Source organism: Ranitomeya imitator, chromosome 4, assembly GCF_032444005.1.
Source record: "Ranitomeya imitator isolate aRanImi1 chromosome 4, aRanImi1.pri, whole genome shotgun sequence".
Lineage (NCBI taxonomy): Eukaryota > Metazoa > Chordata > Amphibia > Anura > Dendrobatidae > Ranitomeya > Ranitomeya imitator.
The window spans coordinates 423,643,671-423,671,445 of NC_091285.1; the positions used below are offsets into that span (position 1 = coordinate 423,643,671).

Below are 27,775 nucleotides of genomic sequence, written 5' to 3' on the forward strand. Positions count from 1 at the left end.
GATCAATATAGAAGTGTCAGGAGGACTGATCAATATAGAGGTATCAGGAGGACTGATCAATATAGAAGTGTCAGGAGGACTGATCAATATAGAAGTGTCAGGAGGACTGATCAATATAGAAGTGTCAGGAGGACTGATCAATATAGAAGTGTCAGGAGGACTGATCAATATAGAAGTGTCAGGAGGACTGATCAATATAGAAGTGTCAGGAGGACTGATCAATATAGAAGTGTCAGGAGGACTGATCAATATAGAAGTGTCAGGAGGACTGATCAATATAGAGGTATCAGGAGGACTGATCAATATAGAATGTCAGGAGGACTGATCAATATAGAGGTATCAGGAGGACTGATCAATATAGAAGTGTCAGGAGGACTGATCAATATAGAGGTATCAGGAGGACTGATCAATATAGAAGTGTCAGGAGGACTGATCAATATAGAAGTGTCAGGAGGACTGATCAATATAGAAGTGTCAGGAGGACTAATCAATATAGAAGTGTCAGGAGGACTGATCAATATAGAGGTGTCAGGAGGACTGTTCAATATAGAAGTGTCAGGAGGACTGATCAATATAGAGGTATCAGGAGGACTGATCAATATAGAAGTGTCAGGAGGACTGATCAATATAGAAGTGTCAGGAGGACTGATCAATATAGAAGTGTCAGGAAAACTGTCAGGAGGACTGATCAATATAGAGGTATCAGGAGGACTGATCAATATAGAAGTGTCAGGAGGACTGATCAATATAGTGTTGGCGCTATATAAATAAAAATTATTATTATTATTATTATTATTATTATTATATAGAAGTGTCAGGAGGACTGATCAATATAGAAGTGTCAGGAGGACTGATCAATATAGAGGTATCAGGAGGACTGATCAATATAGAAGTGTCAGGAGGACTGATCAATATAGAAGTGTCAGGAGGACTGATCAATATAGAGGTATCAGGAGGACTGATCAATATAGAAGTGTCAGGAGGACTGATCAATATAGAATGTCAGGAGGACTGATCAATATAGAGGTGTGGAGATCAGACTGAACTAAAACAATCCATCTTGTCTTCTTCCTGAGAAATCTCGCTTACAACAAGATACATTTCTGCTGACTTGACATTTCCTTTTATGGAAGTAATCATGTGTGCATTCCTTCTTTCAATAGCAGCCTTTATTCACCTTCTAGATGATGTAACTTTCTACTGATAAAGACTGGTATAGATTGTTTATGTAAGAGATAGTGAAATATGAGCGCTTGTGCGCATGTCTGTAAAAGTATAATTCTTTTCTATATAAAGGGAGGGCAAAGCCCAGAGAGGGAGATGTGCTCCTGGGCTTCCCCTGTATATGATCACACAATACCTTGTTTGCGTGTCATTTACTCTGGATCCCTACCTCTAGTAAGCCAGGGACTGAGAAGGACTTAACATTTCTTTGGCGCACCGAACAGGGACCCGAGGCGAGAGTGTCTACTCGAGATTCACCTGCAGATACGGACAATGGAGATCTGGGATAATGGACGGCAAATGAACTGAAAAACCTGGCCAGGTAAGAGACATTATTAGTTCTCTTTTATCTGCCTTGTATTATCCGAAAGATCTCTATGAGCCGTGTCACGCTGGGTTAGTCTAGTAGTGAGTAGATACCTATAAAACTCGGGTTACTATATTGTATAGATTTATGAGTCCTGTCCCTGGCAGTGTGTGAACAGTGTTAAGGTTGTGGTATGTTGTGAAAGAAGAGCAAAAGTGCGTAGAAAAATAAGCCGAAATAGTTGGGGTATAAGCCTTATACACGGAAGTCAGCCTAACTGGGTCATGTGGTTGCGTCCTTTCGGGGAGACCTCCGCCCATGCTTGACTCTCATTTAAGTGCTTAACCTCCTTCATTTCTGGATAAGGTTTGATAGAATGAGCCCAGGACGCGGGTCCATGAGCCTGGGACAAGTATGCTAACTGACACAGAAAGTTTTGTGATCTGTATGGTGTTGCTGGGTCTGTTTGCGTGCATAATAGCACTTAAGTACATTCTGCACATTAGAAAGAATGGAGCAGATCAGCCCTTCAATATTTTAGCTCCCTAGGAGAGAAGGCAACGAGACATCACCTAGGATAAGTGATTGTCCAAACGTCACCTGGGGTAGAAATAGCTAATATTGAAAAAAAAAAGAAAAATGGGAAATAAACAGACAAAAACCGTCTTAGGACAAGTGGAAGCAGCAGATATCATACAGGAAAGATGTGGGAAGACAGTCAGAAGTCAGATTAGAAGGGTAAGAGAAAAATTGGGAATTTCAGAAGCACTTATGTTTAGCACTGAATGGGAAAGACTGAGTAAAGAACGAGGTGGAATTATCAAAGACAATGGGTGGGAAGAAATCATACACTGTATGATAGAGGTCTCAAAAACAGCTAAAGAGGAGAATTGGAAGTATGATCCAGACACTTCCAAATGGATTATGGGGAAGGGAAAAAGTTGTGACATAATCCCACCACCTTACCTAGATCCAAAAGCCCAATCATTTGTACCATCTGGAGGAGCAGAAGGAGGAAAACAATTTCCAGCCTTGTATCCCAATCTTGGTGGGGTAGGAGGATGGGTATGTTCACACTGTGGACAACAAAATCCAGATTGGAGAAATGATTGCCTAGTCTGTGGTACACCTAGACATGGCGCTGTACTTGCCCCTGTTAGGGTAGTACCAAGACCCTTTAGGGAACCTGGTGCTGACGGGGTAATGGGAACTAGATATCACCAGACCCGACAGTATTTTCCTTGGTCCCCTGCTGAAGGTATGTCCCTCCTGCATAATGCGCCTGATCCCACTCAATATCCCATCCGATTTGCACAATACATACAACAAATCATGCAGACTCATGCTGGGGTCTGGGCGGACGGGGAAGAATTATGTAGAATGAAAATGTCCCCCGGACTTTTTCAGGAATTATTGACACACCTACAGCCCAATAGACCAGTGGCAGAAGGGGGTGCCTTACAGACAGAAGCATCAGGTACCCAGTTCACAGAGGCATTAATAATTTTCATGAGAGAAAAACAGAGGGAAAGGGGATCTACGGGTGTGATTATGCAGAAATTTGGGCAAAGTATTGAAGAATATAGTCAAGAATTAGAAAATAGCTTTAGGGATGAAGGATTGGATTTGACTGATGCTTCAGTAAGGAGACTTTTTACAAAACAATTAATAGAGGGGCTAGATCCGAAAATCAGAGAAAAATTTAAATCCTCTACTCCAGATTGGAGAACAATTGAACAACCAAATATTGTGAAACAACGATGTTTAGGAATAGTCATGGATATGAGAGAGAATCGTAAGCCTGTTAGAATAGCACAAGCTAATACAGGAGGAAGAGTGAGACACAACTTTGCTTGCCACTACTGTAAAAAGCCAGGTCATTTCCAAAGAGAGTGCAGGAAGAAGTTGGCAGATATAAAGTCAGGCAAATTTGTTCCCAGAAATAACCCTCCCCAAACGGACAACCAGCAGAAATCTACCATCATAGATGGTCCCATACCAGATTCAGATTGACTCGATGTGTTACAAACTTCCCTACCAGCTAGAAGACCTATGATACAGGTGAATGTGGGGGGGAGAGAGATTCCATTTTTGATAGATACAGGTGCAACTTCCTCAATTTTGAATCAAGATTTTCTTCCGAATCCGGAAGATATTTCAGAACAAACAACTTTTGCTGAGGGTTATGATGGGGTAATTCGAACACTGCCATACACTGTGCCCCTAGAGGTCTCATTAGGACCTAAATGTTTTGCATCCAGATTTTTGTATGCCAGAGGTGCCCCAACATGTTTGTTAGGAACTGATGTCCTAAAGAAATTAGAAGCTAACATCAATTTTAGGGAAGATGGCACAGTTATACTGACTATCCCTGATGATGCAGAAACATTAGAACAATATGTTAGAATTCAGGCTTTTGAGGATTATACTGAAGAAAAAGAGTACACCACAGATCTAGACCTCTCAACGGTCCCAGAAACACTGTGGGCACAGGGTGACACCGATGTGGGACTATTGCATATCTCTCCTGTAAAACTATCTGTGCAACCAGGAACTGTTCTCCCACAGCTCAGACAATACCCTGTGAGTGCCCAGCAGGAACTAGCGATTACAAAACAGATAGAGGGATATAGAGAGAAAGGAGTTTTGGTAGAGATACAATCACCTGCTAACACTCCTCTGTATCCAGTCAAAAAGAGAACTCTTGATAAGAGTTCTATGCCCAAATATCGTATGGTACATGATCTAAGAGAAATAAACAAAGTTCTAGATCCAATCACCCCAGTTGTACCCAATCCTCATACGTTACTATCACAGATACCAGCCAGTTCTCAAGTATTTACTGTAATAGATCTTTCAAATGCATTTTTCTCGGTTCCTTTACACCAAGATAGTTGGCATTTGTTTGCATTTACATTTAAGGGCAAACAGTTGGCGTGGACACGCCTTCCACAGGGAATGATACACTCCCCTACTCTTTATTCAAATGCCCTACAAACAGTCCTTCAGAGGTTTGAACCCGAACCACAGGTAGTAATTTTGCAGTATGTGGATGACCTACTACTTTGCTGCCCAGATCTAGAAACTGCAGAAAGGTCCACTGTGAGTTTACTATGTTTTTTAGAAAAAGAAGGGTGTAAAGTGAATAGACAAAAGCTACAAGTTTGTCAGACCAAAGTGGTCTTTCTAGGTCATTGCATTTCTCAAGGTAAAAAGCATCTTACACCTCAAAGAACTGAAGCAATAAGACAGATGAATGAGCCTAGAAATCATAAACAGCTACGAGCATTTTTAGGAATAGTGTCTCATTGTAGACAATGGATTATACATGCAAGTCAACTAATGCAACCACTGTATGACTGTGTAAAAAGTGAACCTTATTTGTTGACAAAAGAAGGTCAGATTTCGTTCCAACAATTAAAAGATGCCCTTGTTTCAGCTCCAGCGTTAGGGCTACCAGACTACACCAAACCGTTTCAGCTTATGGCTGCAGAAGTTGATTCCCATGCTACAGGAGTTCTTACCCAGAAGCATGCAGGGAAACAAAGACCAATTGCATATCTTTCAGCAAGGTTAGATCCCGTAGCTAGAGCAGCGCCAACCTGTGTACGTGTAGTTGTTGCTGTCTCACTATTGTTGGACAAAGCATCAGAAATTGTTCTAGAGTATCCACTCACAGTTCAAACTACACATGATGTTTATGGGATATTAAACCAGGTCCAACCAAAACACATTTCCATGGCCAGACATTTGCGGCTACAGTGTTCTTTGTTGCTCCCCTCTACTATCACATTTGCTAGGCTTCAGACTCTCAATTTAGCTACACTGCTACCTCTCGAGTCTGAAGGGGGGAATAAGGACACTGATCCACACGCAAATTTTTTCCCTACAGACACACATGATTGTACAGAGCTCATTTTACAAGAAACGGTAGGCTTACCCAATGTATCCGAAACACCACTTCAAAATCCAGATTTAGAGCTGTTTATAGATGGTAGTAGGTTTGCAGATGACACAGGTAACTTCCATACAGGGTATGCAGTTGTGTCAGAATCTGAAACTCTCAAAGCAGAACCACTTCCACCGAAACAATCTGCACAAGAAGCAGAACTAACAGCATTGATTGAAGCTCTTAAAATAGCTGAGAACCAGACAGCTAATATATACACTGATTCTAGGTATGCACATGGTATTGTGTTTGATTTTGGAGTAATCTGGAGAGCTAGAGGTTACATGACAGCGTCAGGACAACCTGTAAAACATGCTTCTCTGATCAAACAGATCTTAGAGGCTGCACAAGAAACAAAAGAAGTAGCAGTAATCAAGGTAGCTGCACATGTGAGACTCGACACTAGGGAATCTAGGGGAAATGATAGGGCTGATAAAGCAGCCAAAGCAGCAGCAGTCAAACCCTTACAACAGGTCCATACTGTAAACCTCACAGAAAATACTGAAGATAGACTGAGACAAGCACAGGAAGATGCAGGAGAAGAGGAGAGGGACAGGTGGAAAAAGGAAGGGGCAGAAGAACAAGCGGGAATTTGGAAGAAAGATGGACTAATATGTCTACCTAGAGCCTGGTATCCGATTGTAGTTGGTGGACTGCACCACCCTACTCATGTGTCTGCAAATGCAATGACACTACTGGCAAAGCAAGTCTGGTTGGCTCCAGGTTTTGGCAACTATGCAAGAGACTATTGTGCTGCATGCGCTATATGCCTGACACATAATCCCGGACAGACAGCAAAGACCCCTATGAAGCACCACGTCCGACCTCTCTACCCGTTTCAGCGATTACAAATAGACTTTATCCAGCTGCCAAAAAGTAATGGGTATGAGTATGTGTTGGTATGTGTGGACATGTTCTCGGGGTGGCCAGAGGCCTATCCAGTTCGGAAGGCTTCAGCTAAAAACACTGCTGTAAAGCTAGTTGCCGAACTGATACCCCGTTACGGTCTCCCTGAAGTGATCGAGTCAGATAGGGGTACTCATTTTACTGGAGAAATATTTCAAAATGTACTGAAAATGTTGGGTGTTGAAAGTCAGTTACACACTCCGTATCATCCTCAAAGTTCTGGTAAGGTGGAACGCATGAATGGAACTTTAAAATTAAAAATACAGAAAGCCATGGCTGAAACAGGAAAGCCTTGGACAGAATGCCTTTCACTGGCCCTTTACTCAATACGCAATACCCCAAGGGGTAAGACTAAACTGTCTCCATATGAAATTTTGTTTGGCAGGACTGCCAATTTAGGATGTTATTTTCCACAGCAACTTGTGTTAAATATTGAGTCATTGACTTCTTATGTGCAAAATCTTCAGAAACAATTAACTAAGGTGCATGCACAAGTTTTTGCTTCCCTTCCAGATCCTGACAACACAGAAGGAAGTCACAAGTTGGAACCAGGTGATCAAGTCTATGTAAAAAGACACACCAGAAAGGCTCTAGAACCAAGGTTTGACGGACCCTTCCAAGTCCTGTTGACAACACCTACATCAGTCAAGCTTGAAGGAAAGGCATCATGGATACATGCAAGCCATTGCAAGAAAAGCAGTATAAACTCATGATATTGATGTTAATAATGATAACCTCAACGGAGGCGTGGGATAGACTGAATTCTCTAGCCCCTTTGAACAATAGATTCGTACAACATCATAGAAAATTAGTGCATGACTTGTTAAACAATACACAAACCCTGACAGATTGTTGGATCTGTACCCATTCGCCGGTATCAGCCACAAGTATACCTTTTCTAGCAGTTCCCGTATTAGCAGAAGAAATATTCGCTTGGCCTAATTGTTCAGACAACCTGGCCAACAACCAAATTGGTAATGCTAGGCTATGGAATACTACAATCGCCATACCAATTGTGGGATGGGTAGAATTTCCTTGGTGGCAGGGTAATCTCTCAGGGAGTAACACACATCTACAATATTTAGCATTTAGGGGAGGAAAATGGGTACCTAGAAATAAGACTGGATTAACTAATTTAGGACAGGTCCCCACAGAAAATCTACAGCTTAGTTTCAGTACAACCGTCCCCCCCTCTGATGCTTTCAAACCTGTAGTATTGGAAAGATACATACATAATAGAAAATGGAAACATTCTAAATTGTTCCCCCAAGGTGATGCAAACAGTTGTACAAGTAAGCTGGGGAACCTGGTTTGTAATAAATCCGATGAGTATATCAAAGGAATGCCTGTATGTGGGAATCCCGCAGTCGGGTACTGTAGCCCCTTGGGACAAAAACCCTCTTGGTGTATGCTTCAGAATGTATCTAGATTTGTGGACTTGGCTCACAGATTGGTATTGCAGCACTCAGCTCTATGGGATCTGCCTGAAGGTACATTTTGGATATGCGGAGAAGGAGCATATAAATGGCTTCCCGTAGGTATAAAGGGTACTTGTACATTAGGACGCCTAACCCCGGCTACATTCATAATTTCAAATAAACAAGTGAATATGCAAGCCGTGCCCAAGCACACACTGTATAAAAGAGCTGCAGATAACTCACCACGTCCCTCGGGGAGGCCACATATAGTACAAATGGGAATTCCTAACAAAATTGCTAGTACCATTTTTATTTATCCTATGTTAACACAAATGTGGGATAAATTAGTTAGAGCCACGGATTATCTAGATGATCAGATCTGGGATATATTGGACATATTAAATACTAGTATAGCTGTACAGAATCAGCTTATAATAGTCACTAACCAACATACCCTGGTATTGGATTACCTAACTGCCTCACAAGGGGGTATGTGTCAAATCATCGGACCCACCTGCTGTCATTATATAGACCCGAATAGTACTATGAGTATGACATTTAAATTAAAGGACGTACAACGACTCAGAGATCAGTATGACAAAGACAATGACCAGAATAAGGATAGCTGGTGGTCAGATACCTTCTCTTTTCTTAACCCAGCCAACTGGTTCAGAGGAATCGGTGGGTGGGTTGCTGGGATTATGCAGAGCATAATACATATAGTTATGATTATTGTAGTCATATACGTACTATTCCAGATTGTGCTCAAGAGTATCTCAGTATGCACAGATAAACTTTGTGTAATAGATGCAAGAGTATAAAGTTTTTTTTTTTTTTCCTTCTTCTCTTATGTTATCCTTTGCTAATACTGATTATTGCGCTTATTTTGCTATCCCTTTGTAATATCTGTACTTATTGCAAAACAAAGAAAAGGTTGCGAGAGTTAAACGGAAGAATTAATACTAGATTTGATTCTCTTATTGAATACAAGCATGTACATGTGTAATACCAAATAAAGGCTTTGTCTTTGGCCCTGTGGTAATAAAATAAATAAAAGAAAATGTCAAAGGGGGGAATTGTGGAGATCAGACTGAACTAAAACAATCCATCTTGTCTTCTTCCTGAGAAATCTCGCTTACAACAAGATACATTTCTGCTGACTTGACATTTCCTTTTATGGAAGTAATCATGTGTGCATTCCTTCTTTCAATAGCAGCCTTTATTCACCTTCTAGATGATGTAACTTTCTACTGATAAAGACTGGTATAGATTGTTTATGTAAGAGATAGTGAAATATGAGCGCTTGTGCGCATGTCTGTAAAAGTATAATTCTTTTCTATATAAAGGGAGGGCAAAGCCCAGAGAGGGAGATGTGCTCCTGGGCTTCCCCTGTATATGATCACACAATACCTTGTTTGCGTGTCATTTACTCTGGATCCCTACCTCTAGTAAGCCAGGGACTGAGAAGGACTTAACAGAGGTATCAGGAGGACTGATCAATATAGAAGTGTCAGGAGGACTGATCAATATAGAGGTATCAGGAGGACTGATCAATATAGAAGTGTCAGGAGGACTGATCAATATAGAAGTGTCAGGAGGACTGATCAATATAGAAGTGTCAGGAGGACTGATCAATATAGAAGTGTCAGGAGGACTGATCAATATAGAAGTGTCAGGAGGACTGTTCAATATAGAAGTGTCAGGAGGACTGATCAATATTGAAGTGTCAGGAGGACAGATCAATATAGAAGTGTCAGGAGGACTGATCAATATAGAAGTGTCAGGAGGACTGATCAATATTGAAGTGTCAGGAGGACTGATCAATATAGAAGTGTCAGGAGGACTGATCAATATAGAAGTGTCAGGAGGACTGATCAATATAGAAGTGTCAGGAGGACTGATCAATATAGAAGTGTCAGGAAAACTGTCAGGAGGACTGATCAATATAGAGGTATCAGGAGGACTGATCAATATAGAAGTGTCAGGAGGACTGATCAATATAGTGTTGGCGCTATATAAATAAAAATTATTATTATTATTATTATTATTATTATTATTATTATATAGAAGTGTCAGGAGGACTGATCAATATAGAAGTGTCAGGAGGACTGATCAATATAGAGGTATCAGGAGGACTGATCAATATAGAAGTGTTAGGAGGACTGATCAATATAGAAGTGTCAGGAGGACTGATCAATATAGAGGTATCAGGAGGACTGATCAATATAGAAGTGTCAGGAGGACTGATCAATATAGAATGTCAGGAGGACTGATCAATATAGAGGTATCAGGAGGACTGATCAATATAGAAGTGTCAGGAGGACTGATCAATATAGAGGTATCAGGAGGACTGATCAATATAGAAGTGTCAGGAGGACTGATCAATATAGAAGTGTCAGGAGGACTGATCAATATAGAAGTGTCAGGAGGACTGATCAATATAGAAGTGTCAGGAGGACTGATCAATATAGAAGTGTCAGGAGGACTGATCAATATAGAAGTGTCAGGAGGACTGATCAATATAGAGGTATCAGGAGGACTGTTCAATATAGAATGTCCGGAGGACTGATCAATATAGAGGTATCAGGAGGACTGATCAATATAGAAGTGTCAGGAGGACTGATCAATATAGAGATATCAGGAGGACTGATCAATATAGAAGTGTCAGGAGGACTGATCAATATAGAAGTGTCAGGAGGACTGATCAATATAGAAGTGTCAGGAGGACTGATCAATATAGAAGTGTCAGGAGGACTGATCAATATTGAAGTGTCAGGAGGACTGATCAATATAGAAGTGTCAGGAGGACTGATCAATATAGAAGTGTCAGGAGGACTGATCAATATAGAGGTGTCAGGAGGACTGATCAATACAGAAGTGTCAGGAGGACTGATCAATATAGAAGTCTCAGGAGGACTGATCAATATAGAAGTGTCAGGAGGACTGATCAATATTGAAGTGTCAGGAGGACTGATCAATATAGAAGTGTCAGGAGGACTGATCAATATAGAAGTGTCAGGAGGACTGATCAATATTGAAGTGTCAGGAGGACTGATCAATATAGAAGTGTCAGGAGGACTGATCAATATAGAAGTGTCAGGAGGACTGATCAATATTGAAGTGTCAGGAGGACTGATCAATATTGAAGTGTCAGGAGGACTGATCAATATAGAAGTGTCAGGAGGACTGATCAATATAGAAGTGTCAGGAGGACTGATCAATATAGAAGTGTCAGGAGGACTGATCAATATTGAAGTGTCAGGAGGACTGATCAATATTGAAGTGTCAGGAGGACTGATCAATATAGAAGTGTCAGGAGGACTGATCAATATAGAGGTATCAGGAGGACTGATCAATATAGAAGTGTCAGGAGGACTGATCAATATAGAATGTCAGGAGGACTGATCAATATAGAGGTATCAGGAGGACTGATCAATATAGAAGTGTCAGGAGGACTGATCAATATAGAGGTATCAGGAGGACTGATCAATATAGAAGTGTCAGGAGGACTGATCAATATAGAAGTGTCAGGAGGACTGATCAATATAGAAGTGTCAGGAGGACTGATCAATATAGAAGTGTCAGGAGGACTGATCAATATAGAAGTGTCAGGAGGACTGATCAATATAGAAGTGTCAGGAGGACTGATCAATATAGAGGTATCAGGAGGACTGTTCAATATAGAATGTCCGGAGGACTGATCAATATAGAGGTATCAGGAGGACTGATCAATATAGAAGTGTCAGGAGGACTGATCAATATAGAGGTATCAGGAGGACTGATCAATACAGAAGTGTCAGGAGGACTGATCAATACAGAAGTGGCGGCCTCGACCAATCAGAGAGCCGGGATTTCCAGGACAGACAGACAGACAGACAGACAGACGGAAAAACCCTTAGACAATTATATATATAGACTAGATTGTGGCCCGATTCTAACGCATCGGGTATTCTAGAATATGCATGTCCCCGTAGTATATGGACAATGATGATTCCAGAATTCGCGTCAGACTGTTCCCGTCCCTGATTGGTCGAAGCAACCTTTATGACATCATCGTCGCCATGGCAACCATTATGACATCTACGTCGATACTGTGCCCGTCGCTGAATCAGAAACGTGGGATTTCTACGTCCTTTATGACATCATCGTTGCTGTGCCCGTCGCTGATTGGTCGAGGAGGACTGATCAATATAGAAGTGTCAGGAGGACTGATCAATATAGAATGTCAGGAGGACTGATCAATATAGAAGTGTCAGGAGGACTGATCAATATAGAGGTATCAGGAGGACTGATCAATATAGAAGTGTCAGGAGGACTGATCAATATAGAAGTGTCAGGAGGACTGATCAATATAGAGGTGTCAGGAGGACTGATCAATATAGAAGTGTGAGGAGGACTGATCAATATAGAAGTGTCAGGAGGACTGATCAATATAGAAGTGTCAGGAAGACTGATCAATATAGAAGTGTCAGGAGGACTGATCAATATAGAAGTGTCAGGAGGACTGATCAATATAGAGGAGTCAGGAGGACTGATCAATATAGAAGTGTCAGGAGGACTGATCAATATAGTGGTGTCAGGAGGACTGATCAATATAGAAGTGTCAGGAGGACTGATCAATATAGAGGTATCAGGAGGACTGATCAATATAGAAGTGTCAGGAGGAATGATCAATACAGAAGTGTCAGGAGGAATGATCAATACAGAAGTGTCAGGAGGAATGATCAATATAGAAGTGTCAGGAGGACTGATCAATATAGAAGTGTCAGGAGGATTTATCAATATAGAGGTGTCAGGAGGACTGATCAATATAGAATGTCAGGAAGACTGATCAATATAGAGGTATCAGGAGGACTAATCAATATAGAAGTGTCAGGAGGACTGATCAATATAGAAGTGTCAGGAGGACTGATCAATATAGAAGTGTCAGGAGGACTGATCAATATAGAAGTATCAGGAGGACTGATCAATATAGAAGTGTCAGGAGGACTGATCAATACAGAAGTGTCAGGAGGACTGATCAATATAGAAGTGTCAATCAGAGACGCAGGATTTCTACGTCGATGCTGTGCCCGTCGCTGATTGGTCGAGGCCTGGCGGCCTCGACTAATCAGAGACGTGGGATTTCCAAGACAGACAGACAGAAAGACAGACAGATGGAAAAACCCTTAGTCAATATAGAAGTGTCAGGAGGACTGATCAATATAGAGGTATCAGGAGGACTGATCAATATAGAAGTGTCAGGAGGACTGATCAATATAGATGTGTCAGGAGGACTGATCAATATAGAAGTGTCAGGAGGAATGATCAATATAGAAGTGTCAGGAGGACTGATCAATATTGAAGTGTCAGGAGGACTGATCAATATAGAAGTGTCAGGAGGACTGATCAATATAGAAGTGTCAGGAGGACTGATCAATATTGAAGTGTCAGGAGGACTGATCAATATAGAAGTGTCAGGAGGACTGATCAATATAGAAGTGTCAGGAGGACTGATCAATATAGAAGTGTCAGGAGGACTGATCAATATAGAAGTGTCAGGAGGACTGATCAATATAGAAGTGTCAGGAGGACTGATCAATATTGAAGTGTCAGGAGAACTGATCAATATAGAAGTGTCAGGAGGACTGATCAATATAGAGGTATCAGGAGGACTGATCAATATAGAAGTGTCAGGAGGACTGATCAATATAGAGGTATCAGGAGGACTGTTCAATATAGAAGTGTCAGGAGGACTGATCAATATAGAAGTGTCAGGAGGACTGATCAATATTGAAGTGTCAGGAGGACAGATCAATATAGAAGTGTCAGGAGGACAGATCAATATAGAAGTGTCAGGAGGACTGATCAATATAGAAGTGTCAGGAGGACTGATCAATATAGAAGTGTCAGGAGGACTGATCAATATAGAAGTGTCAGGAGGACTGATCAATATAGTGGTGTCAGGAGGACTGAATAATATAGAAGTGTCAGGAGGACTGTCAGGAGGACTGATCAATATAGAGGTATCAGGAGGACTAATCAATATAGAAGTGTCAGGAGGACTGATCAATATAGAGGTATCAGGAGGACTGATCAATATAGAAGTGTCAGGAGGACTGATCAATATAGAAGTGTCAGGAGGACTGATCAATATAGAAGTGTCAGGAGGACTGATCAATATAGAGGTATCAGGAGGACTGATCAATATAGAAGTGTCAGGAGGACTGATCAATATAAAATGTCAGGAGGACTGATCAATATAGAAGTGTCAGGAGGACTGATCAATATAGAATGTCAGGAGGACTGATCAATATAGAGGTATCAGGAGGACTGATCAATATAGAAGTGTCAGGAGGACTGATCAATATAGAGGTATCAGGAGGACTGATCAATATAGAAGTGTCAGGAGGACTGATCAATATAGAAGTGTCAGGAGGACTGATCAATATAGAAGTGTCAGGAGGACTGATCAATATAGAAGTGTCAGGAGGACTGATCAATATAGAAGTGTCAGGAGGACTGATCAATATAGAAGTGTCAGGAGGACTGATCAATATAGAAGTGTCAGGAGGACTGATCAATATAGAAGTGTCAGGAGGACTGATCAATATAGAGGTATCAGGAGGACTGATCAATATAGAATGTCAGGAGGACTGATCAATATAGAGGTATCAGGAGGACTGATCAATATAGAAGTGTCAGGAGGACTGATCAATATAGAGGTATCAGGAGGAGTGATCAATATAGAAGTGTCAGGAGGACTGATCAATATAGAAGTGTCAGGAGGACTAATCAATATAGAAGTGTCAGGAGGACTGATCAATATAGAGGTGTCAGGAGGACTGATCAATATAGAGGTATCAGGAGGACTGATCAATATAGAAGTGTCAGGAGGACTGATCAATATTGAAGTGTCAGGAGGACTGATCAATATAGAAGTGTCAGGAGGACTGATCAATATAGAGGTATCAGGAGGACTGATCAATATAGAAGTGTCAGGAGGACTGATCAATATAGAAGTGTCAGGAGGACTGATCAATATTGAAGTGTCAGGAGGACAGATCAATATAGAAGTGTCAGGAGGACAGATCAATATAGAAGTGTCAGGAGGACTGATCAATATAGAAGTGTCAGGAGGACTGATCAATATAGAAGTGTCAGGAGGACTGATCAATATAGAAGTGTCAGGAGGACTGATCAATATAGTAGTGTCAGGAGGACTGAATAATATAGAAGTGTCAGGAGGACTGTCAGGAGGACTGATCAATATAGAGGTATCAGGAGGACTAATCAATATAGAAGTGTCAGGAGGACTGATCAATATAGAGGTATCAGGAGGACTGATCAATATAGAAGTGTCAGGAGGACTGATCAATATAGAAGTGTCAGGAGGACTGATCAATATAGAAGTGTCAGGAGGACTGATCAATATAGAGGTATCAGGAGGACTGATCAATATAGAAGTGTCAGGAGGACTGATCAATATAAAATGTCAGGAGGACTGATCAATATAGAAGTGTCAGGAGGACTGATCAATATAGAATGTCAGGAGGACTGATCAATATAGAGGTATCAGGAGGACTGATCAATATAGAAGTGTCAGGAGGACTGATCAATATAGAGGTATCAGGAGGACTGATCAATATAGAAGTGTCAGGAGGACTGATCAATATAGAAGTGTCAGGAGGACTGATCAATATAGAAGTGTCAGGAGGACTGATCAATATAGAAGTGTCAGGAGGACTGATCAATATAGAAGTGTCAGGAGGACTGATCAATATAGAAGTGTCAGGAGGACTGATCAATATAGAAGTGTCAGGAGGACTGATCAATATAGAAGTGTCAGGAGGACTGATCAATATAGAGGTATCAGGAGGACTGATCAATATAGAATGTCAGGAGGACTGATCAATATAGAGGTATCGGGAGGACTGATCAATATAGAAGTGTCAGGAGGACTGATCAATATAGAGGTATCAGGAGGACTGATCAATATAGAAGTGTCAGGAGGACTGATCAATATAGAAGTGTCAGGAGGACTAATCAATATAGAAGTGTCAGGAGGACTGATCAATATAGAGGTGTCAGGAGGACTGATCAATATAGAGGTATCAGGAGGACTGATCAATATAGAAGTGTCAGGAGGACTGATCAATATTGAAGTGTCAGGAGGACTGATCAATATAGAAGTGTCAGGAGGACTGATCAATATAGAGGTATCAGGAGGACTGATCAATATAGAATGTCAGGAGGACTGATCAATATAGAGGTATCGGGAGGACTGATCAATATAGAAGTGTCAGGAGGACTGATCAATATAGAGGTATCAGGAGGACTGATCAATATAGAAGTGTCAGGAGGACTGATCAATATAGAAGTGTCAGGAGGACTAATCAATATAGAAGTGTCAGGAGGACTGATCAATATAGAGGTGTCAGGAGGACTGATCAATATAGAGGTATCAGGAGGACTGATCAATATAGAAGTGTCAGGAGGACTGATCAATATAGAAGTGTCAGGAGGACTGATCAATATAGAAGTGTCAGGAGGACTGTTCAATATAGAGGTATCAGGAGGACTGTTCAATATAGAAGTGTCAGGAGGACTGATCAATATAGAGGTATCAGGAGGACTGATCAATATAGAAGTGTCAGGAGGACTGTTCAATATAGAAGTGTCAGGAGGACTGTTCAATATAGAAGTGTCAGGAGGACTGATCAATATAGAAGTGTCAGGAGGACTGATCAATATTGAAGTGTCAGGAGGACAGATCAATATAGAAGTGTCAGGAGGACTGATCAATATTGAAGTGTCAGGAGGACTGATCAATATTGAAGTGTCAGGAGGACTGATCAATATAGAAGTGTCAGGAGGACTGATCAATATAGAAGTGTCAGGAGGACTGATCAATATAGAAGTGTCAGGAGGACTGATCAATATTGAAGTGTCAGGAGGACTGATCAATATAGAAGTGTCAGGAAAACTGTCAGGAGGACTGATCAATATAGAAGTATCAGGAGGACTGATCAATATAGAAGTGTCAGGAGGACTGATCAATATAGTGTTGGCGCTATATAAATAAAAATTATTATTATTATTATTATTATTATTATTATTATATAGAAGTGTCAGGAGGACTGATCAATATAGAAGTGTCAGGAGGACTGATCAATATAGAGGTATCAGGAGGACTGATCAATATAGAAGTGTCAGGAGGACTGATCAATATAGAAGTGTCAGGAGGACTGATCAATATAGAGGTATCAGGAGGACTGATCAATATAGAAGTGTCAGGAGGACTGATCAATATAGAATGTCAGGAGGACTGATCAATATAGAGGTATCAGGAGGACTGATCAATATAGAAGTGTCAGGAGGACTGATCAATATAGAGGTATCAGGAGGACTGATCAATATAGAAGTGTCAGGAGGACTGATCAATATAGAAGTGTCAGGAGGACTGATCAATATAGAAGTGTCAGGAGGACTGATCAATATAGAAGTGTCAGGAGGACTGATCAATATAGAAGTGTCAGGAGGACTGATCAATATTGAAGTGTCAGGAGGACTGTCAGGAGGACTGATCAATATAGAGGCATCAGGAGGACTGATCAATATAGAAGTGTCAGGAGGACTGATCAATATAGATGTGTCAGGAGGAATGATCAATATAGAAGTGTCAGGAGGAATGATCAATATAGAAGTGTCAGGAGGACTGATCAATATTGAAGTGTCAGGAGGACTGATCAATATAGAAGTGTCAGGAGGACTGATCAATATAGAAGTGTCAGGAGGACTGATCAATATTGAAGTGTCAGGAGGACTGATCAATATAGAAGTGTCAGGAGGACTGATCAATATAGAAGTGTCAGGAGGACTGATCAATATAGAAGTGTCAGGAGGACTGATCAATATAGAAGTGTCAGGAGGACTGATCAATATAGAAGTGTCAGGAGGACTGATCAATATTGAAGTGTCAGGAGAACTGATCAATATAGAAGTGTCAGGAGGACTGATCAATATAGAGGTATCAGGAGGACTGATCAATATAGAAGTGTCAGGAGGACTGATCAATATAGAGGTATCAGGAGGACTGTTCAATATAGAAGTGTCAGGAGGACTGATCAATATAGAAGTGTCAGGAGGACTGATCAATATTGAAGTGTCAGGAGGACAGATCAATATAGAAGTGTCAGGAGGACAGATCAATATAGAAGTGTCAGGAGGACTGATCAATATAGAAGTGTCAGGAGGACTGATCAATATAGAAGTGTCAGGAGGACTGATCAATATAGAAGTGTCAGGAGGACTGATCAATATAGTGGTGTCAGGAGGACTGAATAATATAGAAGTGTCAGGAGGACTGTCAGGAGGACTGATCAATATAGAGGTATCAGGAGGACTAATCAATATAGAAGTGTCAGGAGGACTGATCAATATAGAGGTATCAGGAGGACTGATCAATATAGAAGTGTCAGGAGGACTGATCAATATAGAAGTGTCAGGAGGACTGATCAATATAGAAGTGTCAGGAGGACTGATCAATATAGAGGTATCAGGAGGACTGATCAATATAGAAGTGTCAGGAGGACTGATCAATATAAAATGTCAGGAGGACTGATCAATATAGAAGTGTCAGGAGGACTGATCAATATAGAATGTCAGGAGGACTGATCAATATAGAGGTATCAGGAGGACTGATCAATATAGAAGTGTCAGGAGGACTGATCAATATAGAGGTATCAGGAGGACTGATCAATATAGAAGTGTCAGGAGGACTGATCAATATAGAAGTGTCAGGAGGACTGATCAATATAGAAGTGTCAGGAGGACTGATCAATATAGAAGTGTCAGGAGGACTGATCAATATAGAAGTGTCAGGAGGACTGATCAATATAGAAGTGTCAGGAGGACTGATCAATATAGAAGTGTCAGGAGGACTGATCAATATAGAAGTGTCAGGAGGACTGATCAATATAGAGGTATCAGGAGGACTGATCAATATAGAATGTCAGGAGGACTGATCAATATAGAGGTATCAGGAGGACTGATCAATATAGAAGTGTCAGGAGGACTGATCAATATAGAGGTATCAGGAGGACTGATCAATATAGAAGTGTCAGGAGGACTGATCAATATAGAAGTGTCAGGAGGACTAATCAATATAGAAGTGTCAGGAGGACTGATCAATATAGAGGTGTCAGGAGGACTGATCAATATAGAGGTATCAGGAGGACTGATCAATATAGAAGTGTCAGGAGGACTGATCAATATTGAAGTGTCAGGAGGACTGATCAATATAGAAGTGTCAGGAGGACTGATCAATATAGAGGTATCAGGAGGACTGATCAATATAGAAGTGTCAGGAGGACTGATCAATATAGAAGTGTCAGGAGGACTGATCAATATAGAAGTGTCAGGAGGACTGATCAATATAGAGGTATCAGGAGGACTGATCAATATAGAAGTGTCAGGAGGACTGATCAATATAGAAGTGTCAGGAGGACTGATCAATATAGAAGTGTCAGGAGGACTGATCAATATAGAAGTGTCAGGAGGACTGATCAATATAGAAGTGTCAGGAGGACTGATCAATATAGAAGTGTCAGGAGGACTGATCAATATAGAAGTGTCAGGAGGACTGATCAATATAGTAGTGTCAGGAGGACTGAATAATATAGAAGTGTCAGGAGGACTGTCAGGAGGACTGATCAATATAGAGGTATCAGGAGGACTAATCAATATAGAAGTGTCAGGAGGACTGATCAATATAGAGGTATCAGGAGGACTGATCAATATAGAAGTGTCAGGAGGACTGATCAATATAGAAGTGTCAGGAGGACTGATCAATATAGAAGTGTCAGGAGGACTGATCAATATAGAGGTATCAGGAGGACTGATCAATATAGAAGTGTCAGGAGGACTGATCAATATAAAATGTCAGGAGGACTGATCAATATAGAAGTGTCAGGAGGACTGATCAATATAGAATGTCAGGAGGACTGATCAATATAGAGGTATCAGGAGGACTGATCAATATAGAAGTGTCAGGAGGACTGATCAATATAGAGGTATCAGGAGGACTGATCAATATAGAAGTGTCAGGAGGACTGATCAATATAGAAGTGTCAGGAGGACTGATCAATATAGAAGTGTCAGGAGGACTGATCAATATAGAAGTGTCAGGAGGACTGATCAATATAGAAGTGTCAGGAGGACTGATCAATATAGAAGTGTCAGGAGGACTGATCAATATAGAAGTGTCAGGAGGACTGATCAATATAGAAGTGTCAGGAGGACTGATCAATATAGAGGTATCAGGAGGACTGATCAATATAGAATGTCAGGAGGACTGATCAATATAGAGGTATCAGGAGGACTGATCAATATAGAAGTGTCAGGAGGACTGATCAATATAGAGGTATCAGGAGGACTGATCAATATAGAAGTGTCAGGAGGACTGATCAATATAGAAGTGTCAGGAGGACTAATCAATATAGAAGTGTCAGGAGGACTGATCAATATAGAGGTGTCAGGAGGACTGATCAATATAGAGGTATCAGGAGGACTGATCAATATAGAAGTGTCAGGAGGACTGATCAATATTGAAGTGTCAGGAGGACTGATCAATATAGAAGTGTCAGGAGGACTGATCAATATAGAGGTATCAGGAGGACTGATCAATATAGAAGTGTCAGGAGGACTGATCAATATAGAAGTATCAGGAGGACTGATCAATATAGAAGTGTCAGGAGGACTGATCAATATTGAAGTGTCAAGAGGACTGATCAGTATAGAAGTGTCAGGAGGACTGATCAATATAGAAGTGTCAGGAGGACTGATCAATATAGAAGTGTCAGGAGGACTGATCAATATAGAAGTGTCAGGAGGACTGATCAATATAGAAGTGTCAGGAGGACTGATCAATATAGAAGTGTCAGGAGGACTGATCAATATAGAGGTATCAGGAGGACTGATCAATATAGAATGTCAGGAGGACTGTTCAATATAGAGGTATCAGGAGGACTGTTCAATATAGAAGTGTCAGGAGGACTGATCAATATAGAGGTATCAGGAGGACTGATCAATATAGAAGTGTCAGGAGGACTGTTCAATATAGAAGTGTCAGGAGGACTGTTCAATATAGAAGTGTCAGGAGGACTGATCAATATAGAAGTGTCAGGAGGACTGATCAATATTGAAGTGTCAGGAGGACAGATCAATATAGAAGTGTCAGGAGGACTGATCAATATTGAAGTGTCAGGAGGACTGATCAATATTGAAGTGTCAGGAGGACTGATCAATATAGAAGTGTCAGGAGGACTGATCAATATAGAAGTGTCAGGAGGACTGATCAATATAGAAGTGTCAGGAGGACTGATCAATATTGAAGTGTCAGGAGGACTGATCAATATAGAAGTGTCAGGAAAACTGTCAGGAGGACTGATCAATATAGAAGTATCAGGAGGACTGATCAATATAGAAGTGTCAGGAGGACTGATCAATATAGTGTTGGCGCTATATAAATAAAAATTATTATTATTATTATTATTATTATTATTATTATATAGAAGTGTCAGGAGGACTGATCAATATAGAAGTGTCAGGAGGACTGATCAATATAGAGGTATCAGGAGGACTGATCAATATAGAAGTGTCAGGAGGACTGATCAATATAGAAGTGTCAGGAGGACTGATCAATATAGAGGTATCAGGAGGACTGATCAATATAGAAGTGTCAGGAGGACTGATCAATATAGAATGTCAGGAGGACTGATCAATATAGAGGTATCAGGAGGACTGATCAATATAGAAGTGTCAGGAGGACTGATCAATATAGAGGTATCAGGAGGACTGATCAATATAGAAGTGTCAGGAGGACTGATCAATATAGAAGTGTCAGGAGGACTGATCAATATAGAAGTGTCAGGAGGACTGATCAATATAGAAGTGTCAGGAGGACTGATCAATATAGAAGTGTCAGGAGGACTGATCAATATTGAAGTGTCAGGAGGACTGTCAGGAGGACTGATCAATATAGAGGCATCAGGAGGACTGATCAATATAGAAGTGTCAGGAGGACTGATCAATATAGAAGTGTCAGGAGGACTGATCAATATAGAGGTATCAGGAGGACTGATCAATATAGAAGTGTCAGGAGGACTGATCAATATAGAAGTGTCAGGAGGACTGATCAATATAGAGGTATCAGGAGGACTGATCAATATAGAAGTGTCAGGAGGACTGATCAATATAGAATGTCAGGAGGACTGATCAATATAGAGGTATCAGGAGGACTGATCAATATAGAAGTGTCAGGAGGACTGATCAATATAGAGGTATCAGGAGGACTGATCAATATAGAAGTGTCAGGAGGACTGATCAATATAGAAGTGTCAGGAGGACTGATCAATATAGAAGTGTCAGGAGGACTGATCAATATAGAAGTGTCAGGAGGACTGATCAATATAGAAGTGTCAGGAGGACTGATCAATATAGAAGTGTCAGGAGGACTGATCAATATAGAGGTATCAGGAGGACTGTTCAATATAGAATGTCCGGAGGACTGATCAATATAGAGGTATCAGGAGGACTGATCAATATAGAAGTGTCAGGAGGACTGATCAATATAGAGATATCAGGAGGACTGATCAATATAGAAGTGTCAGGAGGACTGATCAATATAGAGGTATCAGGAGGACTGATCAATATAGAAGTGTCAGGAGGACTGATCAATATAGAAGTGTCAGGAGGACTGATCAATATAGAAGTGTCAGGAGGACTGATCAATATAGAGGTGTCAGGAGGACTGATCAATATAGAAGTGTCAGGAGGACTGATCAATATAGAAGTGTCAGGAGGACTGATCAATATAGAAGTGTCAGGAAGACTGATCAATATAGAAGTGTCAGGAGGACTGATCAATATAGAGGAGTCAGGAGGACTGATCAATATAGAAGTGTCAGGAGGACTGATCAATATAGAGGTGTCAGGAGGACTGATCAATATAGAAGTGTCAGGAGGACTGATCAATATAGAGGTATCAGGAGGACTGATCAATATAAAAGTGTCAGGAGGAATGATCAATACAGAAGTGTCAGGAGGAATGATCAATATAGAAGTGTCAGGAGGACTGATCAATATAGAAGTGTCAGGAGGATTTATCAATATAGAGGTGTCAGGAGGACTGATCAATATAGAATGTCAGGAAGACTGATCAATATAGAGGTATCAGGAGGACTAATCAATATAGAAGTGTCAGGAGGACTGATCAATATAGAAGTGTCAGGAGGACTGATCAATATAGAAGTGTCAGGAAGACTGATCAATACAGAAGTGTCAGGAGGAATGATCAATATAGAAGTGTCAGGAGGATTTATCAATATAGAGGTGTCAGGAGGACTGATCAATATAGAATGTCAGGAGGACTGATCAATATAGAGGTATCAGGAGGACTGATCAATATAGAAGTGTCAGGAGGACTGATCAATATAGAAGTGTCAGGAGGACTGATCAATATAGAAGTGTCAGGAGGACTGATCAATATAGAAGTATCAGGAGGACTGATCAATATAGAAGTGTCAGGAGGACTGATCAATACAGAAGTGTCAGGAGGACTGATCAATATAGAAGTGTCAATCAGAGACGCAGGATTTCTACGTCGATGCTGTGCCCGTCGCTGATTGGTCGAGGCCTGGCGGCCTCGACTAATCAGAGACGTGGGATTTCCAAGACAGACAGACAGAAAGACAGACAGATGGAAAAACCCTTAGTCAATATAGAAGTGTCAGGAGGACTGATCAATATAGAGGTATCAGGAGGACTGATCAATATAGAAGTGTCAGGAGGACTGATCAATATAGATGTGTCAGGAGGACTGATCAATATAGAAGTGTCAGGAGGAATGATCAATATAGAAGTGTCAGGAGGACTGATCAATATTGAAGTGTCAGGAGGACTGATCAATATAGAAGTGTCAGGAGGACTGATCAATATAGAAGTGTCAGGAGGACTGATCAATATTGAAGTGTCAGGAGGACTGATCAATATTGAAGTGTCAGGAGGACAGATCAATATAGAAGTGTCAGGAGGACAGATCAATATAGAAGTGTCAGGAGGACTGATCAATATAGAAGTGTCAGGAGGACTGATCAATATAGAAGTGTCAGGAGGACTGATCAATATAGAAGTGTCAGGAGGACTGATCAATATAGTAGTGTCAGGAGGACTGATCAATATAGAAGTGTCAGGAGGACTGTCAGGAGGACTGATCAATATAGAGGTATCAGGAGGACTAATCAATATAGAAGTGTCAGGAGGACTGATCAATATAGAGGTATCAGGAGGACTGATCAATATAGAAGTGTCAGGAGGACTGATCAATATAGAAGTGTCAGGAGGACTGATCAATATAGAAGTGTCAGGAGGACTGATCAATATAGAGGTATCAGGAGGACTGATCAATATAGAAGTGTCAGGAGGACTGATCAATATAAAATGTCAGGAGGACTGATCAATATAGAAGTGTCAGGAGGACTGATCAATATAGAATGTCAGGAGGACTGATCAATATAGAGGTATCAGGAGGACTGATCAATATAGAAGTGTCAGGAGGACTGATCAATATAGAGGTATCAGGAGGACTGATCAATATAGAAGTGTCAGGAGGACTGATCAATATAGAAGTGTCAGGAGGACTGATCAATATAGAAGTGTCAGGAGGACTGATCAATATAGAAGTGTCAGGAGGACTGATCAATATAGAAGTGTCAGGAGGACTGATCAATATAGAAGTGTCAGGAGGACTGATCAATATAGAAGTGTCAGGAGGACTGATCAATATAGAAGTGTCAGGAGGACTGATCAATATAGAGGTATCAGGAGGACTGATCAATATAGAATGTCAGGAGGACTGATCAATATAGAGGTATCAGGAGGACTGATCAATATAGAAGTGTCAGGAGGACTGATCAATATAGAGGTATCAGGAGGACTGATCAATATAGAAGTGTCAGGAGGACTGATCAATATAGAAGTGTCAGGAGGACTGATCAATATAGAAGTGTCAGGAGGACTAATCAATATAGAAGTGTCAGGAGGACTGATCAATATAGAGGTGTCAGGAGGACTGTTCAATATAGAAGTGTCAGGAGGACTGATCAATATAGAGGTATCAGGAGGACTGATCAATATAGAAGTGTCAGGAGGACTGATCAATATAGAAGTGTCAGGAGGACTGATCAATATAGAAGTGTCAGGAAAACTGTCAGGAGGACTGATCAATATAGAGGTATCAGGAGGACTGATCAATATAGAAGTGTCAGGAGGACTGATCAATATAGTGTTGGCGCTATATAAATAAAAATTATTATTATTATTATTATTATATAGAAGTGTCAGGAGGACTGATCAATATAGAAGTGTCAGGAGGACTGATCAATATAGAGGTATCAGGAGGACTGATCAATATAGAAGTGTCAGGAGGACTGATCAATATAGAAGTGTCAGGAGGACTGATCAATATAGAGGTATCAGGAGGACTGATCAATATAGAAGTGTCAGGAGGACTGATCAATATAGAATGTCAGGAGGACTGATCAATATAGAGGTATCAGGAGGACTGATCAATATAGAAGTGTCAGGAGGACTGATCAATATAGAGGTATCAGGAGGACTGATCAATATAGAAGTGTCAGGAGGACTGATCAATATAGAAGTGTCAGGAGGACTGATCAATATAGAAGTGTCAGGAGGACTGATCAATATAGAAGTGTCAGGAGGACTGATCAATATAGAAGTGTCAGGAGGACTGTTCAATATAGAAGTGTCAGGAGGACTGATCAATATTGAAGTGTCAGGAGGACAGATCAATATAGAAGTGTCAGGAGGACTGATCAATATAGAAGTGTCAGGAGGACTGATCAATATTGAAGTGTCAGGAGGACTGATCAATATAGAAGTGTCAGGAGGACTGATCAATATAGAAGTGTCAGGAGGACTGATCAATATAGAAGTGTCAGGAGGACTGATCAATATAGAAGTGTCAGGAAAACTGTCAGGAGGACTGATCAATATAGAGGTATCAGGAGGACTGATCAATATAGAAGTGTCAGGAGGACTGATCAATATAGTGTTGGCGCTATATAAATAAAAATTATTATTATTATTATTATTATTATTATTATTATATAGAAGTGTCAGGAGGACTGATCAATATAGAAGTGTCAGGAGGACTGATCAATATAGAGGTATCAGGAGGACTGATCAATGTAGAAGTGTCAGGAGGACTGATCAATATAGAAGTGTCAGGAGGACTGATCAATATAGAGGTATCAGGAGGACTGATCAATATAGAAGTGTCAGGAGGACTGATCAATATAGAATGTCAGGAGGACTGATCAATATAGAGGTATCAGGAGGACTGATCAATATAGAAGTGTCAGGAGGACTGATCAATATAGAGGTATCAGGAGGACTGATCAATATAGAAGTGTCAGGAGGACTGATCAATATAGAAGTGTCAGGAGGACTGATCAATATAGAAGTGTCAGGAGGACTGATCAATATAGAAGTGTCAGGAGGACTGATCAATATAGAAGTGTCAGGAGGACTGATCAATATAGAAGTGTCAGGAGGACTGATCAATATAGAGGTATCAGGAGGACTGTTCAATATAGAATGTCCGGAGGACTGATCAATATAGAGGTATCAGGAGGACTGATCAATATAGAAGTGTCAGGAGGACTGATCAATATAGAGATATCAGGAGGACTGATCAATATAGAAGTGTCAGGAGGACTGATCAATATAGAAGTGTCAGGAGGACTGATCAATATAGAAGTGTCAGGAGGACTGATCAATATAGAAGTGTCAGGAGGACTGATCAATATTGAAGTGTCAGGAGGACTGATCAATATAGAAGTGTCAGGAGGACTGATCAATATAGAAGTGTCAGGAGGACTGATCAATATAGAGGTGTCAGGAGGACTGATCAATACAGAAGTGTCAGGAGGACTGATCAATATAGAAGTGTCAGGAGGACTGATCAATATAGAAGTGTCAGGAGGACTGATCAATATTGAAGTGTCAGGAGGACTGATCAATATAGAAGTGTCAGGAGGACTGATCAATATAGAAGTGTCAGGAGGACTGATCAATATTGAAGTGTCAGGAGGACTGATCAATATAGAAGTGTCAGGAGGACTGATCAATATAGAAGTGTCAGGAGGACTGATCAATATTGAAGTGTCAGGAGGACTGATCAATATTGAAGTGTCAGGAGGACTGATCAATATAGAAGTGTCAGGAGGACTGATCAATATAGAAGTGTCAGGAGGACTGATCAATATAGAAGTGTCAGGAGGACTGATCAATATTGAAGTGTCAGGAGGACTGATCAATATTGAAGTGTCAGGAGGACTGATCAATATAGAAGTGTCAGGAGGACTGATCAATATAGAAGTGTCAGGAGGACTGATCAATATAGAGGTATCAGGAGGACTGATCAATATAGAAGTGTCAGGAGGACTGATCAATATAGAATGTCAGGAGGACTGATCAATATAGAGGTATCAGGAGGACTGATCAATATAGAAGTGTCAGGAGGAGTGATCAATATAGAGGTATCAGGAGGACTGATCAATATAGAAGTGTCAGGAGGACTGATCAATATAGAAGTGTCAGGAGGACTGATCAATATAGAAGTGTCAGGAGGACTGATCAATATAGAAGTGTCAGGAGGACTGATCAATATAGAAGTGTCAGGAGGACTGATCAATATTGAAGTGTCAGGAGGACTGTCAGGAGGACTGATCAATATAGAGGCATCAGGAGGACTGATCAATATAGAAGTGTCAGGAGGACTGATCAATATAGAAGTGTCAGGAGGACTGATCAATATAGAGGTATCAGGAGGACTGATCAATATAGAAGTGTCAGGAGGACTGATCAATATAGAAGTGTCAGGAGGACTGATCAATATAGAGGTAT

At 40.7% G+C, this 27,775-nt stretch overlaps 1 long non-coding RNA gene across 2 annotated transcripts; it reads left to right on the forward strand.

The window, feature by feature from the left end:
• Positions 1 to 1,025: 1,025 nt before the first annotated feature.
• LOC138676303 (uncharacterized) lies at positions 1,026 to 9,211 on the forward strand. 2 transcript variants are annotated; one of them, XR_011320771.1, is made up of 2 exons: positions 1,026 to 1,546; positions 6,882 to 9,211. It is a non-coding gene; the product is annotated as an uncharacterized lncRNA (long non-coding RNA). The 2 variants fall into 2 exon arrangements; XR_011320770.1 differs by having other exon boundaries at positions 6,900 to 9,211.
• The last annotated feature ends 18,564 nt before the right edge of the window (positions 9,212 to 27,775 follow it).